This window comes from Taudactylus pleione, unplaced genomic scaffold (genome assembly GCF_031769625.1).
Source record: "Taudactylus pleione unplaced genomic scaffold, aTauple2 ptg000127l, whole genome shotgun sequence".
Lineage (NCBI taxonomy): Eukaryota > Metazoa > Chordata > Amphibia > Anura > Myobatrachidae > Taudactylus > Taudactylus pleione.
This window is the reverse complement of record NW_028284529.1, coordinates 9,096,465-9,109,454: the sequence shown is the minus strand read 5'-3', so window position 1 is coordinate 9,109,454 and position 12,990 is coordinate 9,096,465. Positions and strand designations below refer to the sequence as shown.

General features: G+C 47.8%; 1 protein-coding gene across 3 annotated transcripts in view; it reads left to right on the top strand.

Annotated features, from left to right (window-relative positions):
* MOB3B (MOB kinase activator 3B) overlaps positions 1-12,990 on the top strand; it is a 134,453-nt gene that overhangs the window by 13,605 nt on the left and 107,858 nt on the right. The window lies entirely within an intron of this gene.

Genomic DNA, 12,990 nt, shown 5'->3' with positions numbered 1-12,990 from the left:
CCCGAGCCTCAGGCACTCAGTTTTCGTTGGTGCCTGGCCGAAGTCGGATGCACCATACAGAGTGGGGGTCTAAACGGCCCCTGAAGTTCTTCAATGCAGCTGTGGCTGCACATCTAACGAGTAGACAACATGGACAGTCTGTACTGACGTCCATGTCGTCGCTCCTACACCCCGCTGGTACCAGAACGCCGGTACTGATCCGGGGATGCTGGTGGGTGACTGGGGTCACAGCTAGCGGTGGCCCCGGTTGCCCGGACTGTGGCCGGATTTACGGGGGTTCAGGTAAGCGGCAAGGTCCCACGGTAGGTCCCAGCCGAATAGCACAGTCCTTAGTCCCCAGGCAGGGGGCTCACTGGGGACTGGCTGCAGTGTGGAACCAGGCTACTGATCCCTGCGCTTTCCACTACCCCCTGGGACTGAGGACTGGACAGAAACAGTAAATGTCCAGCATCCCAGGGGTTAAATGCATGCCACGGTAGCGCGCTTTCCCTGCTAAGCAGCCGGCGCCTCCCCCGCTGCACACGGCCTCTCCACAAGGTGGTTAGGCATCTGCATGCGCTCCGCCCCCGGACCAGCCCTCCCTCTGCTCCTCGGTGGCCATTTTAATACATTTTAATACATGTGGCAAACGCTGCTGGAAGCTGTTAACGCGGGCATCGTGGTCTGGGTCCCCCTACATTCCTCTCCTCTTGTGCAAGGTCAGTGTATGCAGCACTGTTTCCTACCAGGCTGAGGTCTGGTTAGTTGATGAAGCGCAGATACTGCAGGGTTTTCAATATTCTGCAATGTATGTGACTTTGGGCTAGCGCTGCTGTCTGTTACTTTCACTTTCACATACTGGCCCTGATTCAGAGCCGGACGCTCTGACCAGAGCGCTCGCTCTGAATCAGGGCCCTCCTCCATTAATATGGAGCGTCCTCCTGGACGCTCGTATAGCTGTGGGTCACCACCCACAGCATATACGAGCGTGCAATAAGATGGTCGCGATGGTCTTGTCCATCGCGACCATCGGACTTGCGAGTGAAACCCTGTGGTCGGGTTTCTCAACCACAAGCCCTGGAGTGATTTTGGCTCTATCAGAGCCAAAATCACTCCCACTGACATCACTAGTGATGTCAGTGGGGCCGGCTTCAGACGGTAGGCGTTCCCATGGGAACGCCTCTGTCTGGCAGGCACGCCCCCGGCACGCCCACCAAAGGGGGCGTGCTGTCAATCAACATCGACAGCACGCCACATTGGTGCGAGACCTGGAGCGATGGAAAGTCCTTCGCTCGCCGGGTCTCGCGCATGCGCACAACGGAGCTCCCTCCGTCGTGCGCATGCGCAGTGGGGACCATCGACCCACTTGCGAGCGTACTGCCGCTCGCGAGTGGGTCTGAATGACCCCCACTGTCAGCTATTTTCCCTATCCCTTTCTTCTTCTCTGCTCAAGCCCTTGCGGTGCGTTGTTGCAAGGGGGATTTCATCAAGATCAGGATGCTGTAACAACAGATGATGGCTCATACGTGCGGTGCGCACGGCCTTGGTTATTGAGGATGACGCTCCTCATGTAGCTAAATCAAAATATGCCTTTTTCAAGGATATTAAAAGTGATGCTACGGTGTTTCCCCTATCTGATCAGCTAGTGGATCATTTAGAGGAGGCATGGAAAACGCCAGGTAAGCGTTACCAGCCGCCTAGACCATTTGCGGTGGCATACCCTTTTGCAGATAATTATTTTGCAAAATGTGATAACCCGCCACAAGTGGATTCACACGTCCAGGAAAGAGTGCTACGTTGCCTATGCCCTCTATGTCCTACTTAAAGGATCCAACGGATCGCAGGGTAGAAATATGTTTGAAAATGATTTATTCGCTTGCAGGAGGCGTGTCAGACCGGCTTTGGTCATGTGATGGGTGGCAAGAGCTATGGAGCACTGGGCTGATACTTTGGAGGCATCTCTGAATAGGTGGAGTTGGTGGGTAATTTAAGGGACTCAGCGACCTTCATTAATGAGGCAGCTTTAGATATGGGCCTCATGGTGTCCAAGATCTCCTCGGCAGCAGTGGCGACTCGTCGTATCCTGTGGCTGCGTTCTTGGAAGGCGGATGCTGATTCCAAAAAGGGTTTGGAGGGGTTACCCTTCAATGGAGAAGTGCTGTTTGGCCCTGATCTAGACAAAATTGTGGATACTTCGGCAGCATCTAAGTCTGCGTGTCTATCTTCCATTACTGTTCCATTAGGAGCGGGTTCTTCGTCCTTTCGGCCCTACAGAACGCAGAACAGACCCAGGGTACAGTCCATTCCTAGGAGGACTGCCACCAAGAAACCTGCAAAGCCCAGGAAGCAGGTCTGGAGTACCAGACATCCCACTCCCAAGTCCGATGACAAACCTTTGGCCTGACGGGACGGGCCTCTCTTTGGGGGACCTCAAAGTGGGAGGCCGACTTCTGAAATTCGCCCAAAGCTGGTGTCTGACCACTTCAGACACATGGGTCAGAGAAGTGGTCTCTCAGGGGTACGCCCTCTCCTTCCGCAGGAGGCCTCCCAGCCGGTTTTTCACCATGGGCCTTCCGTCCAGTCAGGACAAGGACTGGGAACTCAAGAAGGTAATGCATTCGATAATCCAGAATGGCGTTATAGTGTCAGTTCCTTTGTCTCAGAAGGGATTGGGGTATTACAACAATCTTTTTCTGGTGCAGAAACCCAATGGGTCCTACCAGCCAATACTCAACCTCAAATCCCTCAACAAATTTCTGAGAGTTCCTCGGTTCAGGATGGAGACCCTGCGTTCCATTATTTTAGCAATGGAACCTGGGGATTTCATGGTGTCGCTGGGTATTCAGGATGCTTACCTGCATATCCCTCTTGTCCCAGCACACCAGTGCTTCCTCAGATTTGCAGTGGTCAAGGACCACTTCCAGTTTCAGGCTCTGCCCTTCGGTCTGGCTACAGCACCTTGGGTGTTCACCAAAGTTATGGCTGTCATGGCAGCCCACCTGCGGTTGCAGGGAGTCCGCCTGTTACCTTATCTGGACGATCTCCTGTTACTGGCGGAGTCCTCAGAGAAACTTCAGCGCCATCTGCAACTAACTGTCTCTCTATTGCAGTCTCTCGGCTGGCTGATAAATTGGTCCTCCCTGGTACCATCACAGAGGATGCTCCCTCTAGGAGCTCTGTTGGATTCCCAACATCAGAGGATCTTGGTGACGGGAGAAAAGACCTCTGCGTTACAGGCAAAGGTCCCTCTTTGCCTGCAGATTCACTCGGCAATGAGATTACTGGGATCCATGGTATCTATGTTCGACATGGTGGAGTTTGCCCAGTTTCACTCAAGACCTCTGCAGAAGCTGATCCTCTCCGGATGGAATGGGTCGCCCCAAAGGCTAAAGACACAGACTATGGTGCCTTCCCCGAAGGTGCGATTATCTCTGGCCTGGTGGCTACAGATGCCTCACCTGAACAAGGGGCGCCCCTTTTGGAATGCAGACTGGGCCCTTCTGACGATGGATGCCAGTCTCCGAGGCTGGGGAGTGGTGATGGGTCCACATTTCTTTCAGGGAAGGTGGACATCGGTAGAAGCTGCTCTTCCAATAAACATATTGGAACTGCGGGCAGTATTCAAGGCTCTCCAGCAAGCAAGACAGGTCCTGCAGGGTAAACCTGTGCAGGTACAGTCGGACAACGCCACCACGGTGGCATACATAAACTGCCAAGGAGGGACTCGCAGTCAGGCGGTTCTGACAGAGGTGTCCCGCATTCTAGTATGGGCGGAAAAGCATCTCACCGCAATATCAGCAGTGTTCATACCAGGAGTTCTCAACTGGGAAGCAGACTTTCTCAGCCATCACGACGTGCATCCAGGAGAGTGGTCTTTTCACCAGGAGGTGTGTCAGCTACTGGTGAACAAGTGGGGCCTTCCAGAGATAGATCTCATGGCCTCACGACACAACAACAAACTGCCAATGTTCGGGTCAAGAACAAGAGACGCAAAGGCTTGTCTAGTGTACGCTCTGGCGGTCAAGTGGACCTTCCAGTATGCGTACCTCTTCCCTCCGTTCTCCCTTCTTCCTCGAGTGATACGCAAATTCAAGCAAGAAGGCGTCACGCTACTGCTGATTGCTCCAGCGTGGCCCAGGCGGCACTGGTACACGGATATTCAGAGTCTCTCAGTGGACACTCTGCTGTTGTTGCCTCAACGTCAGGACCTACTATCTCAGGGTCCTTGCCTTCATCCGGACCTGAGTCGGCTGTCTTTGACGGCGTGGCTATTGAGACTGCCCTCTTGATGTCCAGAGGTTTCTCCAGTTCGGTGGTCAACACTATGCTGAGAGCTCGGAAGCCTTCATCTGCCAACATCTACCATAGAGTGTGGCGGGCTTTCTTCCAGTGGTGTCGCACTAGAGGTTATGCTCCTCAGGTGTTCAGATTGTCCAGGGTTCTGGCCTTCCTACAGGCGGGTTTAGACCAGGGTCTTCGCCTAGCTTCCCTGAAGGTACAGGTGTCTGCACTTTCAGTGTGGTTTCATTGTAGGATTGCTATGCCTCCTGATGTCCGCACCTTTATGCAAAGGGTGCTTCTTATTCAGCCTCTCTTTGTTCCACCTGTGGCACCATGGGATCTGGCTGTGGTCTTGAAGAATCTTCAAGGACCGCCATTTGAACCACTGGGCTCAGTGGATTTGAAATGGCTAACCATTAAGACTGTATTCCTTCTGGCTATTGCTTCGGCCAGAAGGGTTTCGGAATTGGGAGCTCTCTCATATAGACCTCCATTTCTAATTTTTCATAGAAACAGGGCTGTGCTGCGCACTCGTCCTGGGTTTCTTCCAAAGGTGGTATCTAGTTTCCATATCAACGAGGAAATTATTGTACCATTGTTTACTTCACCGGACCTTTCGGTTGGTGAGGCCACCTTGGATGTGGTGCGGGCCTTGAAAATCTATGTGGACCGCACTTCTGTCTATTGTAAGTCAGACTCTTTGTTTGTCCTTTATGGCTTCCACAAAAGAGGTTGGCCTGCCACTAAAGAAACATTGGCTGGATGGATTCGACTGGCTATCTCTGAAGCTTTTGCTCACGAGGGCCTTCCTGTTCCATCTTCTGTTAAGTCTCATTCCACTAGGTCTTCGTGGGCAGCTCGATGTGGCGCCTCAGCTGTTCAGCTTTGCAAGGCAGCCACGTGGTCATCTGTCCATACTTTCGAACGTTATTATACTTTTGATACCTACGCCTCTCAGGATGCTTCTTTCAGGCGACGGATTCTCCTCTCAGCACAGGAGCGTCCCCACCCTTGAAGGATACTGCTTTGGGACATCCCCAAGGTATCCTGTGGATACCCTATGGACCCTGAAGTAGAAAATATGAGATATGGTAAGAACTTACCCTTGTTATCTCTATTTCTATGAAGTCCATAGGGTTCCACAGGACTCCCGCCTTGTCGCACCTGTACTGCAGATGGGCTGTGATTCTGGTCCCCGGTTTTTCCGTCTCCCTCTGGTGAGAATGTGATTCTTGTGTGTTCCAGACTTTCTTCTCTCTCTCTTTATCCTCCTTCGGCCTATGGCTTGTGACGAAACTGAGTGCCTGAGGCTCGGGGGCGGGGTATAGGAGAGGGACCCCAGTGCATCCTGGGAGGACGGAGAAGTTTTTAACTCTGTGGTGCCTGGATGTCTGCCGCCATCGCCTATACCCCAAGGTATCCTGTGGAACCCTATGGACTTCGTAGAAATAGAGATAACAAGGGTAAGTTCTTACCATATCTCATATTTTCTGAAGGGCAGAAAGCACCCTGCCCTCCAGCGCCGCCCCGCTGAAACAGCCTGCGGGTTCTGTCCTCCACCAGCGGGCCGCAGTGGGTGGGAAAACGGCAGAGCAGCGGTCACCGCCGGTGAATGGCACGCCCCCGGGAGTGACGAAAAAAGGGGATGCATCATAAAGACACGCCCCCTTTTCGGGCGTGCGCAGATGTGCCCTAGCTCTAGGTCCGGCGCCCTGCCTGCCGCCGGACCTAGAGTGAACACTAATAGATAGATCTATCTATTTTACACAATCCACTGCCTGATCACTGTGTCCAGCAGATTGAACAGAAGGGAGTGGGTATGGATGCTGCTGGCTGCTGTAGTACTCACACAAGCAGAAGCAACCACGCTGGAGACACACGGAGCACTGGCAGCCACCAGGAACAAAGCAGCAGCCGCCGGGCCAGGGGGAGGAGGGGAATATGGGCCAGGCTGCAGGCACAAAACATCAGCAGCTGCAATGCCGGGAGGAGGGAGTGAAGGGTGGGCCAGCCTGGGGATTTAGCTGCAGCTGCCGCACCAGGAGAAGAGGGTGGACCAGGGACACAGCAGCAGGAGTAGATGATGCGGCTCCGGCTGCCCTAGGGGTGGCAGCAGGAGCTGCGGCTACTGCTTACAACTACTACATGGTGGAGGGTCACGCAGGCTGCCCGATCACTGCTGGCCACAGTGATTGGAATACACTGGAGCCTGCAGCAAGGCCGGGAGGGGGTTACCGATGAATGCCCGATCACTGTGGCTAGCAGTGATCGGGACACACTGGAGGGGCAGCCACGGGTGCAGAGGGACCAGCAGGTCCCTCTGATGTAGACGGCTGCCAGAAGTTTAGCTTCCCGCAGCCACCTAGTGGGCACTTCTGTCAGAATCAGTTGCGACCATGTCAGGGAAAGCCCAGCATAGTGTGGTCGCATCTGATGCGACCATGCCAGGCAAGTGGTTAAATCTGGACAGTTGGGAGGTATCTGCAAACACAAGGTTCCAATTAGCTTAGTGTGTTGACTAATGACGTGTTCACGCAGTTCCAGTGGACCCAACACATACCATGTGAACACACCCCCACACCATTATGAAATTACCACTAGCCTGCATGGTGCCTTGTTGACACCTGGGGTCCATGGCCTCATGGGGTATGTGCCACACCCAAACCCTACCATCAGCCCAAAACAACTGGAGCCGTGACTCAGACTATGCCACATTTTGCCAGTCCTCCAGGGTCCAATTAGCAACTTCACAAGCCCAGATGAGGCGCTGTGTTCGGTGTCGTAGTGTTGACAGGGGCATTCTGGTGGATCCTTTGCTCCCATATCCCATGGAAGATAAAGAACTGTACACTGACCTGCTGGATATGCACCTGGTACCTCCTGCATTGAATGTCGATGTGACTTGAGCCAGTGTTGCTTGTCATTTACCACAGACATTTCTGGCCAGACAATGCTGGTCATGATTATTAAGCACCCTTGGTTGGCCAAGGGCATTACTACCTACGGTGGGTAGTAATGCCTTCCATGAGGTATTCCCGGTACACACGTGACACCGCAGTTCGAAGAATGTTGAATGTCCGTTCGAACTGCAATAATTCACATTGCCTTGCCATGAGTAGCCCAGCTGATGTTCCAGATGTCAGATTACAACTGATGCAGGTCTGGGACTTTTGGCACTTCAGTGTATGTGTGTATATATATATATATATATATATATATCTATATATATATCTATATATTATCTATTATATACAATTTATCAGATCAGTTCATTACCTGCATCTTGTTAAGTGTACTCTAGTGTTATATACATTTTCACCTTTGGGTGGTACTGTACATGGGGGCCTTTGCAAACTTTTGCTGTGGAGCCTTCAAATACCCCAGTTATGCTCCTGCTATGATGCATACAGTATGTGCTCACACACAAGACATTCTTATCTTGGTTAAACAATGCCTGACTTTAGATTACCATTGTAACTTAGTGAAGCTGTACAAGTTTTGTCAGTGCTTGCCAGTAATCCAACTGCCCATATAATAATATGTGAGTTAGATCCCCACTGTGTGATTAATGGGTCTCAGTATTGAGTTATCTTAAATATAACTTAAAGATGAAGGCTGGTGTAATGTTATATGATGAAATGCTTGTATAATAAATCATTACTTGTCTAGTTACTCTTTAACTTGTGATGACCTCTGTTCCACCTGAAAGAATGCATACTATAGGTATTGGTAAAAGATCTAAACGCCCCGGTGTTTGGGAGAGGACAGATTTCTGTAATAATGATCCATTTGAAACATGGGAAATAAAAAGGAAAAAACATGAGTAAAATCCTTTGTAAATATAAAAATATCAAAAGGTGCTTCATAGAAAAATTAGCTTTATCATATATGTTTGTAGTGTCCTCCAAAAGTTTTACTGACAAGTAGCCATGTGTACATGGGTAAAATGCATCCCCATTTTCAATCCCTATCCTACTGTATTTACTATATTTTGTAAGACTATGGGGCCTATGTATTAATATATTTTTTACATAAAACGATCTAGAAACTGCAGTTTCTGCTTAATTTGATAAACTGCTTCTTGTATAAACTTGCATGTACTAATGGCACAATGCAGGAGATTTAACAGAAATCTCCAGGGAAGTGCTAATTAGCACTGCAGATCGCAGTCCACATTATTATCGATGGGGGCTACGATCCGACCCCTATGTACCAAACTCCAAAAAGCAAAGCTTTTCGGAGTTTGCCTCTGGTAGTTTATACCATCTTCAGTCTTCATTCTTGTTCCCAAAAACGTTATCCTTCCTTCCATCTATTTCTTACCTACAACTTTTAATGGAATGGGTCTGTAATGCTGGCTGTAGGGATGCCTCCTGTCACATGACTGACAGTGGCATCCCGATAGTTGGTATCCCGACATACATTCTCCCCCTAACCCTCCCTTCTTGTAGCCTAAACCTAACCCTCCCCACCCCTCACCCTAACCCTCCCCATTAATGCCTAAACCTAACCCTCCCCCCTTCATGCCTAAACCTAACCCTCCCCCCTTAGTGCCTAATCCTAACCCCCCCCCCCAGTGGTGCCTGACCCTAATCCTCCCCCCTAAGGGTGCCTAACTCTAACTCTCCACCAAAACCGCTAACACAGCTAATTTACCGTAACCGAACCCTCCCCCCCAACAGCTAACACTAAGGGCACCCCGGCTTGCCTTCGTTCGGGCAAGCATCGTCCTGGATTCCGGTGTTGGGATTAAGATAGGCATCTGTGTTTTGATGCCTATCTTAACTCCCTTGTGGGGATTCCAGCGTCGGCATTGAGAGCCGCCGGTCTCATAACTACATCCCCTTTTAACACCTTCAACGAAGTTAACCAGCAAAATAAACTATCTTTGCCCCAAATCCCAACCTGGGGACCTATTCAATTGCCGGTGAAAAGTCCTGGACTTCGTCTGTAATGCACTTTCTGCCTATCGCTGATTTGTGTAAAAGTATCGCGCACGCTGCCGCTTTTCTCCCTATTCGATTCCAAGGGACGTGAAAACGGGACCCGGCGAAACTCAAACAGGCGAAAAATGCTGTCAGTTTTGGGGAAATCAGCCTGACACCCCCCAAAAGATGCACTGACATGGGGGATCAGTATGGATACCCCCGAATAGCCTTGCTGAAGGTATTTGGGGTACTTTAAATGGTTTCAATAGGTGCTAATTAGCGTATGAAAAATAGCATTTAGAAATATTTTTTCATCAAAATAACTAGTCCCAGCAAATTTGGGGTACCTGAAGATGAGGGCTAGCATATTTTAAAGTTGCTAAAGTGAAGTTTTAAAAAATATGGAAAATCCACCTGCCGCAAACACCTGTAAAGTAAAAAAACACCTGGGCATACTTGGGGACCCCCCTGGAGTCTCTTTCACTAGTTTTTAAGTTTTTCCCTCAACTTTTCACTTTTTCGTCCCCAAAACAAAAGTACTTTTTTTGTGGTGTTCTAAAGTGTTTTTTTTTAAACTTTTTTAGACACCTTTGGGGGACCGTCCAAACACTGCACGGGGTTCCCGCAACTTTGCACCCCAAACCGCACTTTATTCCGCGTCCGTTCAGAGGCGAGTCTTTTTCGCCTATCTGAATGCACCGATTTTCTGCTTAGGCAAAAAGTAATTGCTATTGAATTGGGCAGAAAGTCTCCAACTGGCAAAATGACGTCATCGGCGAAAACTTTTCGCTGATCACGGCTTTTCGCCTGCAATTGAATACGGCCCTTGGTGTCTGTTCTCTTTGTTCCATCTCGTCTCATCATATTGCTCAATATTTACACCAACATTAATATCTTTCCTTAACATCTCTCTTAACACTAGTACCTTCTCATTTTCATTTAAGCATTTTGTCATCTAGACATTATTAAAAAGAAAACCTAAATTGTCACTTTATCCCTTCCCAGCCATCACCCAGTTTTACATATTTCCCTTTAGCTAAACAACTTGACAAAAACGTTAATTTGTGACTCTGATTTTTATTTCTCGTTAGACCTCCTCCAATCTGGTTTTCACTTTCATTATTACACAGGAAAAGCCTTTCTAAAGTAGTCTGTGACACTCACAACTTTGATTCAAAGGTTATATTGTGCTCCACAGCCTTTGACATATTTAACCATTTTCCGCAACTCCAAGTTGTCTCTTCTTTTGGAATCCAGTGTATCTTAGATCACTTGATGGGGGAAACTTATCAAACTTTCTAAAAAGTAAAAGTGTTGTTCCCCACAGCAACCAATCAGATTCTATCAATCATGTTATGTAGTACAGTTTAGAAGATGATAGCTAAGAGCTTATTCTCAGCTCCTGACCTTGCTTCTCTATTGGATTGAGTTTCTGTCTTACTACTGTCTCCTCTTTTATGTCTTACTACTGTCTCCTCTTTTATGTCTTACTACTGTCTCCTCTTTCATGTCCTTGTACTATTTGAAACTGAACATGGACAAAACTGAACTTGTTCTTTGCTTGATTTAATCACTATGGATAACATTCTGTCATTGTGCCGCTGTTGGTGGATGATGGACAGGAATAAATCCAGTTGCTCGAGAGTAAAGGACAAACAGGAGGCATACTCCATAAAGTATTTAAAGAGGTGAAAGCAAATTGGGCATTTTCCACCAGAAAAGTCAAAGCCTAGGAAGTTAACTTACACAGCAATGATTTAGTACATAGGCTGTTAGAGAGAAAGGCAGGAACATGATATCAAGGTACATACAGTATGCCCAAAGTTTGCACAGTAAACTGTCAGAGGTATATACCCCCAAAATAGCAGGGACTGGCTATAGACAAGAACTTGATGGATGGCATTAACTGAGCATTGTCCAGGCAAATTCATGAGCTGCAGTTTCTGGAAGTCTATTTTTGAGGTTTGTTTGGATAACATTAATGGAATTCTCTAACCAGTTTGGAGCATGGACATTTCTTTCCAAGCTCCCAAATTCTCTCCTGAAAGATAACCAACCCATTGGTACTGTAACTTTTTTAGAAACAGTCTTAACCACTTAACTGGCATTTGTTTTTCCAAAAAAACCCTCAGAAATTGTAATAACGTTTTTATAATTGAATTGGGTCAAGAACATCTATTTTAAAACTTATCCAACACATGGATGCAGCGCAATCAGGGACCGCCCACCCCGCGGTCCGCTACCATGACGACAGATGTACACAAATATTCATATACCAAAGTGACACAATCCAAAACACCAACATTAATACCTACATATAATAATAAATGCATAAAATCTAATCATGGTGTCATTTAAGAGCACGACAATCATTATGAGGCTAGAAAATCACTAATAGAACCTGAAACAATACTCAGCTATCAAAAATAGAACAGAGACCATTCTCCAGGACAGTTCACGAACATTATCAAAAAATACATAAGCACCTCAGACCGACGACCGTGGATGCATGATGTATCATAAAAATAAAGCTCAATTACCGCAGAAAACTTTGCACACAAGCATACAGTTTCTATCAAAATCACAATCTTTATAGGAAACAATGAAGACCCAAATTTTCATTTAACCCCTTAGGGGAAAGCGCCCCCAAATGATAGATCCAACGGGATTCACATTGCCATAATTTGAGGGACCGGTTACCACCCCTCAATGCGGCCAGAACATGATCGATTATAATGTACCTCAAAGCTGATAAATTATGGCCAGCTTTTGCAAAATGTCGTGCGACAGGCTGGTCACAGTGGGTACCTGCGGAAGGCACCGGGCTGAAGTTTGGATAAATGTATGGGAGTGCAGCCCTACCTGGTCTCTGTATTGGATAAGTTTTAAAATAGTTTTGGATAAGTTTTAAAATAAATTAGAATATTGCAAATGCTTGCATTGTATCAAACAATTCCTAGAATCCAGCAGTTTCAAACTCTCGTTCCGCTTGGGAGATTATTTTATTATGCACCTTTGAGAAAAAGTATCATCTCCAATAAGTGAAGATCTATCAAATTTGACCCTTCTCTGAGACATGAAAGTAGTTAGGAGGTGTACTTGAGTCCATTTTACTGACTTAAACTAGAAGCTTCGCCAAACACCAATATTAAGGCAGGCATTGGTGAATGGCATTTTTTTGCAGGTGGTGTGGTATAGCTGGGATAAGGAGAGACAGTGGAAGGTGAATATGTGAAGTTGTGGCCGCTGGTGCCATCAAGGAGCCTGTGGAGACAAATAGCATATTTATAGCCCTATGCTGAGGTGTACGCAGCACATGTCTACACCAGTAGCATATGCATGTACACTAACACCGTGTTTTTAACCATTTGTTTGCTTGCGAAATATACATTCACTATTATGTTTTAACACAATTTATAAAAATCTAACCTTTCACACAATAGATGCAACTCTCCATCTTGAGTAGAAACCAAAAATAGTAAAAACAAGCACACTAAAACACAAATTCATGCACAAGCAATGAAGAAAGCACTTAGCTGTAAAGATGAATTTGCAATCAACAGCGATCTGGTAGTGCTTGCAAACAATGCCATCATCATCAGTGTGCTATCTCTCTGATTGACAGACTATGGCCGTTTGTCGGCGGTGTCGGCCTCCGTTCTTGAAAATGGGGGAGGGGGGGGGTAGGGTTTCTTGGAGTGCTGAGGCCATCATCCGACTATGGAGCTGCAAGGGCCAATCTGAGTAGCTTCAGGGGTACTCAAATGGCCGATGTTCTTGCATATGATCGGATGCTGCGTCT